General features: G+C 53.2%; 1 protein-coding gene and 1 long non-coding RNA gene across 3 annotated transcripts in view; one reads left to right on the top strand and one right to left on the bottom strand.

Moving 5' to 3' along the window:
* LOC308577789 overlaps positions 1-846 on the top strand; it is a 166,552-nt gene extending 165,706 nt beyond the window's left edge. The window contains exon 2 of the long non-coding RNA XR_014003688.1: positions 42-846. This is a non-coding gene — a long non-coding RNA (uncharacterized lncRNA). The remainder of the gene's footprint in view (positions 1-41) is intronic.
* INSR (insulin receptor) overlaps positions 1-12,939 on the bottom strand; it is a 47,094-nt gene that overhangs the window by 18,373 nt on the left and 15,782 nt on the right. The gene's annotated exons all lie outside the window — the stretch shown is intronic.

Raw genomic sequence — 12,939 nt, 5'->3', positions numbered from 1 at the left:
AGGCAGTGGAAGACAGGAGGGCCTGGCGTGCTCTGGTCCAGGGGGTCACAAAGAGGCGGACACCACTAAACAACGAAGTATTGCATTTATATCCCACCTCCAAGGAGCTGAAGGCGACGTTCCTGGTTCTTCCCCTCCTCATTTAATCCCCACAACCACCTCCCTGCGAGGTAGGCACGGCTGAGAGGCAATGACTGGCAGCCAAGGTCACCTAGGGAGCTGCACGGCTGAGCGGGGATTCGAACCCTGGTCTCTCCCAGGTCCTAGTCAGAACACTCTAACCACTACACCACCCTGCCTCTCAGGTTCAAGGTTATTTCTCAGTATACTTTTCCGATACCTAATTGAGTCAGTCTAGGCCACGGAACATTACCATTACAACTGCAGCAAATCCTGTTACTCCTTTACTGTCGGTTGTTGCAGCTAATCTCGATTTCCCTTTCGTTTCTTTGCCTGCCTGCCATTATTTTAATAATAATAATCATAACAGGAGTAAAGCAAACCAGAAGACCTGGCGTGAGTCCAGACCGCAGGCCACGGGGAGGAGGAGAAAAATATATAAACATCTATCTCTAGATATGTCACATGGCTGCCGATCCCGAGAAATCCAGGCCGGGAAACAGGGCTCCCCCAGGAGAACCGCCCCCTCCCTGAACCAATGCCTTGGCTGCTTGGAGTGGCGAAGGGAGGGGGCCGTCATTCAAGACATTTCCCCTGCCTCTGCACAAAGCAAACAGATCCTTAACCCCTTCGGCCTCTTTCCCCGGCTGAGATCCAGCGCTGAAAAAGTTGCAAGCCACGTTGCAGCATCGGGGCTCGCGATAAATAACATGCCAGATCTGACAACCGAAGCCAAAACAAGAGGAGCTTAGCGAATGGCGTCGCCTGGAAACGCATGCCAGGAGGGAGCTGCCCTATAGAGCCAGGCACTGGCTGGCAGCGGCTGGCCAGGGTTTCAGGAAGAGGGTCTCTACCAGGCCTGGCTCGTGGCTGCTGGCACGGACTGGCAGCAGCAGCCCTCTGGGTTTTTAGATGGGGTTCCCCCCTACCAGTGACTGAGCTTCCGCGTTCGAATCAGGCGTGTCTCCCCCCCACCCCAGTCAAAATCCTTCCCTTAGAAATAAAGTTCAGATGGGCTGTATCAGGAAGTTTTTAAGCTCTGGCGTTTTATTATGTTTTCAATGTTGCTGGAAGCTGCCTAGAGTGGCCCCACCAGATGGGAAGGGGTATAAATAATAATATTACTACTACTCGTTGCTCTGAAAAAAGGCTGGATTGAAGGCAAAATTGAATATCCAATCATATAGACCCTTGGGTTGCTGGAAACAGCGGGAGGAGAAGGGGCTCTTGTGTTTGAATCCTGCTGGGGTGTCTGGATGGCACCCCAATAAAATTGTCAGCGTTCTTATTTAGGCTACTGGCCTGGATGGGCCCCCTTTGGCCCGACCCGTCAGGCTCTCAGTAATGCCTGCACTGACTGGCAGCAGTTCTCTGGGGTTTCCCCCCAGAGATGCCCCATGGGCCTTCTGCATGCGGAGCAGGTACCCTAACCACTAAACCACGGCTCTTCTGAAGGTGTGTCCTGCCTCTCACCATAGAAAGAGGCAGCTCTGCCCCCACAAAACATAGGAATGGAGCCCAACAAGCAGGAGGCACCACGCTCGTTGCCAGGATCACGCTCTCCACTGTCTATCCCTCTTTTGGAGCCACCCTGCGCACTTCGCTAAGACGGCAACTGCGGAAAAAGTTCCCAGGTTGAAGTGAGAAACCCAGAGAGAGAGAGAGAGAGACTGAGACTTGAGACTGCCGGTCCATGAAGGCAACGCAGGGCCAGATGGGCTGACTTATAGATCATGGAACTGTAGCGTTGGAAGGGACCCCCAGGGTCATCTAGTCCAACCCGCTTTGGAAAAGCCCAGGGCGCAGGAAAGCAAGCCAGTCCTGAACAACGGAGGGTGCCAAGAAGCCCACGCCTTCTGCACGGCCAATGCCGACTGGAATACGGGTGTGTCGGATCCACTCCTGAGCCAAAGTTGGGACCTGATCGAGACCTGGCACACGCAGAAATCATGGTTCTGGGGCGGAGAGGAGAAGAGAGGGCTCCCCTCCCCACCAGCAAAACTGCAGACAACTCTGCAGGGAGGGCGCGCCTGGGCTTTGAGGTTTGTGTTTGTGCGAGGCTCCTCAGACTCAGCGTCCTGCTGACGGGAACTGAACTCACATCTGCCACCAAATAGCCCCACCATATGAAACAGGTGCAGGGTGGTTCCGTGCCGTGTCAGAATCGGGCCTTTCGAGGGGTGCAGAACCCACCCTTCGCAGCACCTTCCCCTTGCGCATAAGGCAGACGCTGCCACTCTGGCCTTCTCAGCGCCTAAGAAGAGCAGGCAGAGGGCCCGTTTAGCCCAGCATCCCGTTCTCAGGAGGCAACTCTCAGTTTTGACCTCGGAATACATGGCAGTGGCCTCCCCCAACTCCTGTGGGAGGCAGTTCCAAAGGCGAACACAGCTCCTTCCTGAACCTTCCGGCATTCAGCTACAGCAGGCGCTATCCCCAAGGCGCCTTTCCAGCGGCAGACATCTCCATCTTAGTCTGTGTCCTGAACCGGCGGGACGACGGAGAGGAGGAAGAGGATTCTGCTGAGGGGGGAAGCCAGCGCTGGCTGGGACACCCCCCCCCCCCGGGCAAGCCAGGGCCTGGGGCGCAGCACGCCTGGGCTGCTGACCGGAGCTGGTTATCGGCAGCATGTGACAAGCCTGCTGAGGAATCCGCCCCGGCTGCCAAGATGCTACCGGGCCAAATTTAAAGTGTTGCTGTGAGCGGGCGAAGAAGCCCTGAATCCGAGACGCTGCCTTTTGCTGCCTTGAGGAAACACCGCGAGCTGCTCCTTACGGGTCGACGCTAACGGAGTTCCCTGCCTTTCCACACGACTTGTTTTCATCTCTTAGACTCGCATGCCGCCCTTCGATAAAAATATACAAGCTAAAAAGCACAAATGAATAGTTAAAAGAGCGAAACAAGAATCTCCCCTCCCACACAAAAAACCAACACCCCACTCAGTGAAATTTATCTGCCAAGGAAGCGGCTTAAGACAACAAATAAATAACGCGCGCTTTAAAACAAGCACAAAAAACCAGTTTTCTTCTTCTTGAACTCATTCATCTTTTTTATCTGATAGCAGGGAAGCAACAGGCCCTCCGGCCATCTGAAGAGTGAAACTTGAGTGGGTGTGTTTGTATATGTGCATGCGAGAGAGAGAGAGAGAGAGAGATTTCCCTCGAGAAACTACGCAGCCCTGATTCTCTCTTGCGCAGGAAGGAAAGCTGCCTTCTCCAGAGCCAGTTTTGTCCACTGGGCTCAATACGGTCTACACGGGCCGGCAGCAGCAGCAGGGATTCAGGGTGGGGAGGGAGCCAAGATCCTACAAGACATGACCGAGGAAGAGGGGGAAGTAGCAGATCCTGCCACCGCCTTGGCGCTCTCCAACTCTGCTCCAAGAAGTGGAAGGGACCCCAAGACACATCTAGTCCAACCCCCTGTTCAGAAAGGGGTGCAGCCCCTGCCCACCTGACGCCGCTGTTCTGAGATGTTTTGTTTTTATTCATCTGCTAGAAGTCAAACAAGAAGCAGCAAGTTTCTTTTCAGCCCCCCGTTTCCCCTGAACGCCTTTCTCCCCCCCGTTCTGGTCCCCCCTCCACGCACAAGCCCTTCTGCTCCTGCAAGTGTCAGCTTCCCCGCTTGCAAACCCAGGGCGGTTATGATGCAAGCCCAAGAGGGAAAACACCAGCCCTGCACTCCTCGCCTTCCCCTTAAACGCAGCAGCGCTGAATCGAGGCAGCAGGATCCCTCCCCAAAGCAATTGCACAAAGGGGTTTGGGTGGGGAGGGAACACCTTTGTAAGAATGAAGGGAGTTGCAAAAGCATCTTCCCTCAAGGAGCTGCTGGCGAAGGGCTCAGTGAAAATGCCAGGGGGGCTGCAGTGAGGAAAGAGGATTCGGGGCTAGCACATTGGAACCCACCAGGACCAGAAGCAGCAAGAACAGAGGGCTGGCAGACTTTGAAGTCAGGGAAGCAGGAATCTGGCGCCAGAGGAGGAAACATCTGCCCAATCTTCGCCACAACCTCGTTAAGCCGTGCCCTGGCCTCTAGCGCTTGCCCGCTAAAAATAATTTTGAAAAGAAGGGACGCCTAAAGGCGGCAAACAGCTGATGGGGGGTCCCAGCTCTGCTTGGCGTCTGCCGCCCTCTGCACGCCCGGGTCGAGAGCCAGGATGCAAGCGCTTCCCGGGGCAGGAAGGAAGGTGGTGTCTGGGCAGACGTGACCCCCGGGCCGTGCGCGGACAGAGAGCCAGAGCCCCATCGTTCCGCACTGTTTTGACCAGGACTCCGGTGATGTCAGTTCCAGAGAGGCGGCGTTCGCCCACCGGACATCCTATTCCTCGCGAGTCCTGTTGCGGCCGCTTGTGCCCGTGACGGCTCTGGGGTGGTTTCTGCGTGATCCTGCTTCCGAATACAAAAGGTACCTTGGTTTCCGCTTGCTGCCGGTCCCAGAACTTCCTGCAGAATCCCTCACAGAAGGCGGGATTTTGTTCCAGGAGGACGGAAGAAAGAGCTTGCTGGGTCAGCCCAAAGGGAGCCCACCTCATCCGCAGTCCTGCTCTTCTCAACTGTGGCCAAAGGGAAACTTGATGGCAGGACCCGAGTTCGAGAGCAGCTTCCCTCCTCTCCTGCAGTTTCTGGCAACTCACATTAAGGAGGATACTGAGCAGGGACGCAGCACACAGCCATCCTGGCTAGTACCCCTCCAGAGCCCTCTCCTCTTCCAAAAATTTGCCCAACCCTCTTCTTAAGCCCTCCAAGTTGGTGCCTCCTGCAGCAGGGAGTTCCACAGTTCTGACCATGTGCTGTGTGAAGAAGCCCGTTCTTTTGTCTTTCCTGAATCTCCCAACACTCAGCTTTGCTAGATGTCGACAAGAGGGGTGTGGGGGGGTATGTCTTCCTGTTCGCTTTCTCCACCTCACAGAATCCCAGAATCGTAGACTTGGAAAGGGACCCCCAGGGGTCATCCAGTCCAACCCCCTGCAATGCGGAAATCTCAGCGAAAGCATCCAAGGCAGAGGGTCACCCACGTTCTGCTTAGGAACCTCCAAGGAAGGAGAGTCCCTCCTACTGCCAAACACAGAACTCGAAGGGAACTTTAGCGGACAAAAATTCACAGGGGCGGCTCTCCCCTAATCCACCTGCTTGCTGAACCAGAACCAACAAAATGAGCTGAATTTGCAAGGGGCAAAGCTTTGGTAGAAAGAGAACAGTAGCCCCGGAAATCTGCGAGGAGGGAGCTTTCGGCAGGCGCCCCCAAAATGCCTCAAGAGCGCTCTGCCAGGCTAGCTGATGCTGCCATGTATTCCGAGGTCAAAACTGCAATAAATCAGGTCTGAAAGCGAGGCAGGAGGTCAACCCGGATTATTGCCGTGAGCGGAGGGTGGCGATTTGGAGCGACGGTGTGGAAGCCACATGGAACAAGACCGAGTAAAACCCAGACAGGCGACTTCAGAAGGGTTGCAGTTGGGGGAAGAGTCCATTTTGGGACAGGCGTGGTTTCAAAAAGGAAGGAAGGCACAGGTGAGGGCTGGGCTGACCTCAGCTGCACCTGGGTGGTGACTCCCCAAGGCGTGACTCGGTTTCCAGGGGACCAAGACCGTGGCTTGGTTTTGAAACGGCGAAATAAACAGCAAACGTTCCCCCCAGGACGTTTCCACAGCCATTCATTAATTCTCAACAGAAGCATCAGATAAGCTGTTTATTCCACAGCTGCATGTGGAATCTTAAGGCTAACCAAAAAAACCATATATATTTTTCCAAGTTTCAAAACTTTGAAAGGCTTTCTTTCACTTGTGGGTGAAGACAAAGAGGCCCACGTCAGATCGCACGCTCCCAGGGGCTGCGTCTGCACAAGGGGTGGGGGGCGAAGGGCCTCAGGGAGCTCCGGCTCCGACAGGCAACTTGCCGCGTAACGTACAAGGGCAGCTCCACATCTGTGGGAAGAGGAAGAGTGCGCCCCGTCTTACGCAAGGCTGTTGCAACACCGCGGCAGCACGTGAAAGACTTTGCAACCGTGGGTAGAGCTCTTGGCATTTCAGCAGTTCATTAATTCGTCCTGTTCTGGCTTCTGAGAAGGGAGATTTTTATCTCCTCCCCACCCCCACCCCCAGCTCCGCAGTTCAAATTTCCGACAAGGGAAAGTTCCCAAATCCCTTTTGCAGAATCTGGAGGGGCAGGGAGGGCAGGAGGAGGGAAGGGAATCCCTCCATTTCCTTCCTCTGGTCAGCCTCACTCGGCGAAGAGGGGATAGAAATCAGAGGAGCAGGATTTCACCCCTGCGAGGGCCTGCGCTTGCTATTCTTTGGGTTCTGGGGAACGCCAGAGAGAGGGAATTCCAGGAAAACATCTGGAGCGAGTCGTGCCCGGGCGAGACGCGGGGAACGTTTGCTGGAAGAGCTCCGATTACCTAAAGAACAGCAACGCAAGCAGAAGAGAAAGAGGAGGCCCACAAGGTCCAGGAGCCGAGAGACCCTCAGCGCCGCTGCCACACGGGCCAGCCCCACAGGGCTGTTGTTAACTCAGGGGCGCAAGAGCATATGAACCTTCCCAGGCTCTGAGATCATCTTCCACGGCCCTCCTTCATGTGCCTCCTCCTCGAGAGGTCAGGAGGGTGGCAAGACGAGAGCAGGGCCTTCTCTGCAGTGGCTCCCAGTTTGTAGGAATGCTCTCCCCAGGGAAGTTCGCCTGGTGCCTTCATTACACACCTTTAGGCACCAGGCAAAAACGTTCCATTTTAACCAGGCCTTTGGTTGGTCTGATTGACATCCTATTCCCTTTTAAAATGTGGCTCTCTTTTTTGGGCATTATCGGGTTGTTGTTTTTATTTTGGTTATATATATATATATATATATTGTGGTTTTTATGTTGATCTTTGATGTGAACCGCGGTTTATAAATTCAATTAATAAATAAATAGAAAGACCCGAGGCCAAGCAGCTAGAAAACACTGCTTTCTTCTTTCGAGAATGGAGGCGTCTGAGAATCACTCCCTGGTGCGCTTACGGCTTCTGCAGGCAACATCCGTGGAGGAAGCGAGGGTCCCGGAAGCCCCTCTGCCCGGCCAAAGGCAGCTCACTCTGCTTTGCATTGGACCCCCTCAGCAAGGCCAAGGCGGGCGTCATCTGGGCAGGCCAGGACCCCCAGACACACTGGCCAGGCATGCACCCCGGGGAGGTCACTTTGGTGTGCTGCTAACGCATCAGTTTGGCTCTCCAGACAGATTGCCTCTCCGATGCCCAGCCGTAATCATGAGGACTAGAACCTTCTTGTTTATTTTGAAGGAAAGGACCGTCGCTCAGCTGCAGAGCGCCCGCCCGGTGTCCAAAAAGCGCAGTTCCCCAACAGCTGGGAAAGACCCTCTCTGCCGGAAATCCTCGAGAGCCGCTGCCAGTCCGTGGAGACAACACAGCTCTCGATGGACTTGTGAGAAGGCACCAACCATTCCTGCCTTTTGCTCTGGGCTGCTTCTTGTCCCGCCTGCTCGCTCTCAAATTCGTTTGGCAAGCTCCGTTCCGCACAGATTTCTTTTTAAAGAAGGAGAGGCCTTCGTCGTCATCATCCTCCTCTCTCCCCCACCCCCCAGCTGACAGTCAGGGAGCCGCCTGGCGGTCCGGGCCCAGCGATTCCAGCGTGGCCACATAGCCAGCATTCCACAGGAATTCCGGAGCGACGGGCCTCCCGTGGAAGCTCAGAGGGACAAATGCGTGCGCTCTGCTAAGTGGGAAAGCATGCAGTGGGGAGGCTGTGCAAGGGAGGGCACGGCGCAAGCCGCTCTTGCACCCCTGGCCTTCCATCTTCCACCGTCATTTCACGCCTCTGCACCAGGAACTGTGCAGAATGTCAGGGCCGAAGGTGAGCCAGGCTGCGACTAGAAAAGGTGGCCAGTCTCCTGTCCATGCAGTGTCCAGCTATCTCCGGCCTCTTCCATCGGAGGCGATCTATGCTTTCCGCCTCCAGTTTCTGCTGTGCATTTGGGGGCTTCCCTTGCGGGGTCACCTGTGGTTGGCCACCGTGACTGCAGGGTGCCGGGCGGGACCCCTTTGGCCTGACCGAGACTGCCGTGTTTGAAATTAGAATTTTGCATCCGGTGCTGCGCATCGAAGGAGAACTATATGAAAATTATGTGCCATTGGTATTTAACACCTACAAAATTATCAAAGATGTATTTGTTGTTGTTGTTTAGTCGTTTAGTGGTGTCCGCCTCTTGGTGACCCCCTGGACCAGAGCACGCCAGGCCCTCCTGTCTTCCACTGCCTCCCGCAGTTTGGTCAAACCTTCGAGAACACTGTCCCACCATCTCGCCCTCCGTCGTCCCCTTCTCCTTGTGCCCTCCATCTTTCCCAACATCAGGGTCTTTTCCAGGGAGTCTTCTCTTCTCACGAGGTGCCCAAAGTCTTGGAGCCTCAGCTTCAGGATCTGTCCTTCCAGTGAGCACTCAGGGCTGATTTCCTTCAGAATGGAGAGGTTTGATCTTCTTGCAGTCCATGGGACTCTCAAGAGTCTCCTCCAGCACCAGAATTCAAAAGCATCCATTCTTTGGCGATCAGCCTTCTTGATGGTCCAGCTCTCACTTCCATATGTCACTACTGGGAAAACCAGAGCTTGAACTATACAGACCTTTGTTGGCAAGGGGATGTCTCTGCTTTTTAAGAGCTTTTAGGCAAATTAAGATAGGGAATAAAGCTCTCCGTGGCCCCAATGGCTGTGTTCTCCTCAGCCATCTCTGAATGCCAGTTGCCGCGGATCACAAGAAACCAAGCGTTTACCATCGCCGGCCCTGTGGAACTCCCTGCCACTAGAGGCTCAGCAGGAGTCTTCTGTGCCTGCTGAGAACTTTCCCATTCCGCCAGGCCTATGCAGGCTGCTGTAGAACCACAGGATTGTAGAGCCGGAAGGGACCCCAAACCGTTCCACAACACTGAATTGGTGCCTGCCTTTAACCCTTTTAATGGCTTTTGTCGCAGGGTTTTATGCTTTTATTGCCGAAAACCTGCTCTGACACCGCAGTATACAAATACTCTGATGGGTAAATAGGAGGGGAGGGAGTTGCTGTTGCACCCAGGTCCTGCTCGTGGCCTCGATCCAGGAGGCTCTTTTTATGAGTGTTCCTTTTGGGCCCCGGGCTTGCACGGTGCAGGCCGAGACGGTTGTTTATGCCAAAGTGAGGGGTGCTGCTCTTCCTTCCAGGGCCTCAAACCCCCTGCAAGTAACAGTTTGCCGTCTGCTGCCCGGGCTAATCTCTCCTCCTCTCTCTGATCCAGCAGACAAAACAAGGCAGGCGTGAGTGGGTGGGAGCTGAGGCCTCGACCGTGAATCCTGGCAAGACGAGGCTTTTCCCCACATACACATCCGTATTTTCCATTTCTGCAGTTGTATCTCTCCCTCTAGCCTCCATCTTTCCACTACTGCTCCCAAAACTGGCCACTCCAGCCCCGGTTTTGGCCCAGGTTCCCCCCAATTTCTTCCTGAGTTTTCCTCTGGTGCTGATCTGCAACGGCTGTAGGGAACGAGTGAGGAATTACGGGTTGTTTGGGGGGGGGAAACAGGGGAACCCTAGACGGCTGAGCCCTGAAGTCCTCTCCACCTAGTCTGATCGTCGTCATTATTAATAATAGTAATAATTAGAATTAATTTCTTAGGGTTGTGGGTCCCTCATTCCCCGAAGGTCTCCAAGCAACTCGCAGCACGCTTGAAATGTCTTGGGGAGCCCAAGGAAAGCTCTTTGCCTGCAGGAACAGCCTCGCTTCCTCATATTTTTCCCCCTTTCCCTGCTGCCGAGACTTTGCCTTCTCAGAGGGTGGCAAAGTTCAGAGGTGTGTGTGGGAAAAACAGCGTCTTGTAATGTTTGCTTAGGTGGGAACATTCCTTAGCAACAGTTTCCTGCGACTTAAAAATAAAAATAAAAATCCTGGGAATTCCTGTAAATCGTAAGCTGGTCTTTGCTGCGATCCACTTCCTTCTCCCACCCCATAACCCCGTCCCCTCTTGACACGGGAAACCAGGCCTATAGATAGCTCTGGATTAAATCAGCCCCGTTCTCTCAAGGGTGTGATGTTTCTTTAAAGCTCCAGGAAAAGCAAAGGAAAGGAATATATTTCCTGTTGCTGGTGGGAGAGAAGGAAGGAGGCCATTTCTTTCTTTATTTCAGACGTTGGCGCGTCTATTATTATTGGTGGAAGTTGGCAGCCGGCGGTTGCGGCACGTGCGTTTCCCCATCCTAGCAAGTGATGATATTTCCATCACCAACACACGCAAGGTGGGGCTTCTGAGAACACGTAGAGAGCCCTGCAGGCCGAGAATTTATCTTCTTTCCATCTCGGGGCCGGTAGTATCCGCGCTGCTGTTGTCGCATACATAAAGAATAGTTTCTGCTCCTTTGGTATCTCCGCACCTAAAATTCCTAGTAGAAAAAAAAGCCTGTTTTTTTCACAGACTTTTTTAAAACTCCCCCGCCCCCCAGCTCATTATATATCATTTCCCAGAATGCTCTTGTTACCTTGCACAGCCACCACACGTGGTCGAAAGTGCCTTCCTTCTCCTTACACTTCCAACATAGACTGAAGCAGTTCCCTACATCTTTGCAATGACAAACCTAGGCAGCATCTTAAAAAGCAGGGTCATGAAGAGGCAGACACCACTAAACCACTAAACAACAATTTGCCTAACCCCCCCCCCCTTTAAAGTCATTCATAAGAACATGAGAAGAACTCTGTAGCAGCCGCCCTGGTTCAGCCTCCTGTTCTCCCCCCAAGGAACCCCAAGATGCCCCCAGGGGAAGCCTTTACAAGCAGGACTTGTGATGATTCCCAGCAGAACCGGCACCTGCGTTTTCTGCAAAGGAGGGGACCTAGCCGTGGGGTCTAACAGCCCCCCAACAGCCTGGTTCCCCTCCGTGAATCTGTCTAATCTGTGCACGCATACAACAGCCGCTGTCTACGTAGCAAGCTCCTTCGAAATCTGGCAGTCAAAATATACACAAAGGAAGTTCGGCCGTGGCAGGAGTTTGCGGCGTTCAGAAAGCTTTCTCCAAGCTCTCTCTCTGTGTTTGTGTGTGTGTATATATATATATATCTCACCGGCTGCAAACGCTACCAGTCCAAATGTTTGGGGCTTGTAAAACAATTAAAGGAAAATAAAAAAGAACGCACGCAGAACCTACAAGGAAGCTTTGGGCAGGTTAAGTAAACCGGAGAAGGAGCTTAGCCATCACAAAGCCTTTGTTGTCTCTTCTCTCCTAGCAAGCGAGACCCAAACATTGACAGGAGAGATTCCAAATAATGAAGAAAGCAAACTACAAAAAAAGAAAAAAACCCCAGAAAAAGAGCCCTTTCCAGGCAGAACGCAGAAGTTAAGCAGCTACTGAAGTTAAATCGAACACAAAGCCTCGGGGTTTGCTTCAGAAGCTTGAAGCGGGGAAGGAAACCGATTTTGGACTTTGGTTAGTCCACCTGCTGCCGTTTGGTGCCCACAGATATTTGTGAGCGGGCTTCTCCGCCGCAGCGGCCATCCAAACAGAAACCAAAACCCAGCGCAGCCGCACAAAACGAGTTGCGAGTTGACGACTTTCCAACATCGCCTGCCACTGGAAGAGCAAACCTGCCCCGGGGTCTCACTGAAATGGGAGTCTTAAAAATCACCACCATTACCACTAGGTTTTGGCTAAAGCACTGGTTTTCATTTCGTGGTCATGCGAGGGTGGCATGATGTCTATCGCTCTGCGAACTGCCCTTTTCGGATTCATAACGTGCCTTATTTGCACTGCTAATTCGAAAGCAAATAGGAGAGGGTGGGTCCCGCGGTACAGGCTGGGAGTCCGAGGCGGGGGCTTTGTGTCGGGGCCAGTTAAGTACAGCTGCCCTCGGCAAACACCACGGACTCCGCCCAGCAACAGGACGTAAGAATTTACGTTCCCAAACTTGGGTCTTCCAAGGAGTCCAAGGCGGTGAGGCGCACGTGGCTCTTCCTCCTCATTTTATCCACACAACAACCCTGTGAGGTAGGATAGGCTAAGCCTGTGGTTCCCAACGGGGGGCAATTTGATTTTTAAGGGGGGCAATTTGAGAATGAGTTACAGTCGTATCTTGGTTCTCAAACAGATTGCGTTTGACTTCCGGAACTGTTCGAAAACCAAGACACGGCTACCGATTGGCTGCAAGCGCGTCATACAGCCAATCAGAAGCTGTGCCGGACGTTGCCAAAAATTGTTTGAAAACCAGAACACTCACTTCCGGTTTTCGATCATTCGGGAGCCGAAATGTACAAGTTCCAAGACATTCGGCAACCAAGATACGACTGTACAGTGGTACCTCGGGTTAAGTACTTAATTTGTTCCGAAGGTCCGTACTTAACTTGAAACTGTTCTTAACCTGAAGCACCACTTTAGCTCATGGGGCCTCCTGCTGCTGCCACATCGCCGGAGCATGATTTCTGTTCTCATCCTGAAGCAAAGTTCTTAACCTGAAGCACTATTTCTGGGTTAGCGGAGTCTTTAACCTGAAGCGTATGTAACCCGAGGTACCACTGTATCAACAAATGAATGGCCTTTTAGGCTTCCTCCACATGAATAGGAGTCCACTTTTTGAATAATAAGAATTATATGTCATGGGAGGGAGGTGCCACCAGAATTTTAGAGACGCTTAAGTGGGGCATGGCCAAAAAAAGAGGTTGGGAACCACTCGGCTAAATGGTGTTTCTCAAATTAGGGTTCCCAGCGGTTGGGCTACAATACCCATCATCCCTGACCCGCTAGCTAGGGATGATGGGAGCTGTAGTCCAAAAACAGCTGGTTTGGGAAACCCCGGATTAGAGCAGAGACCCACCCAGTCCAGAATCCTCTTCTC

The sequence above is a fragment of the Podarcis bocagei genome (genome assembly GCF_964188305.1).
Source record: "Podarcis bocagei genome assembly, chromosome: 18".
Classification (NCBI taxonomy): domain Eukaryota; kingdom Metazoa; phylum Chordata; class Lepidosauria; order Squamata; family Lacertidae; genus Podarcis; species Podarcis bocagei.
Note: the sequence above shows the minus strand (reverse complement) of the source record. Positions and strands in the feature narration are given on the sequence as shown.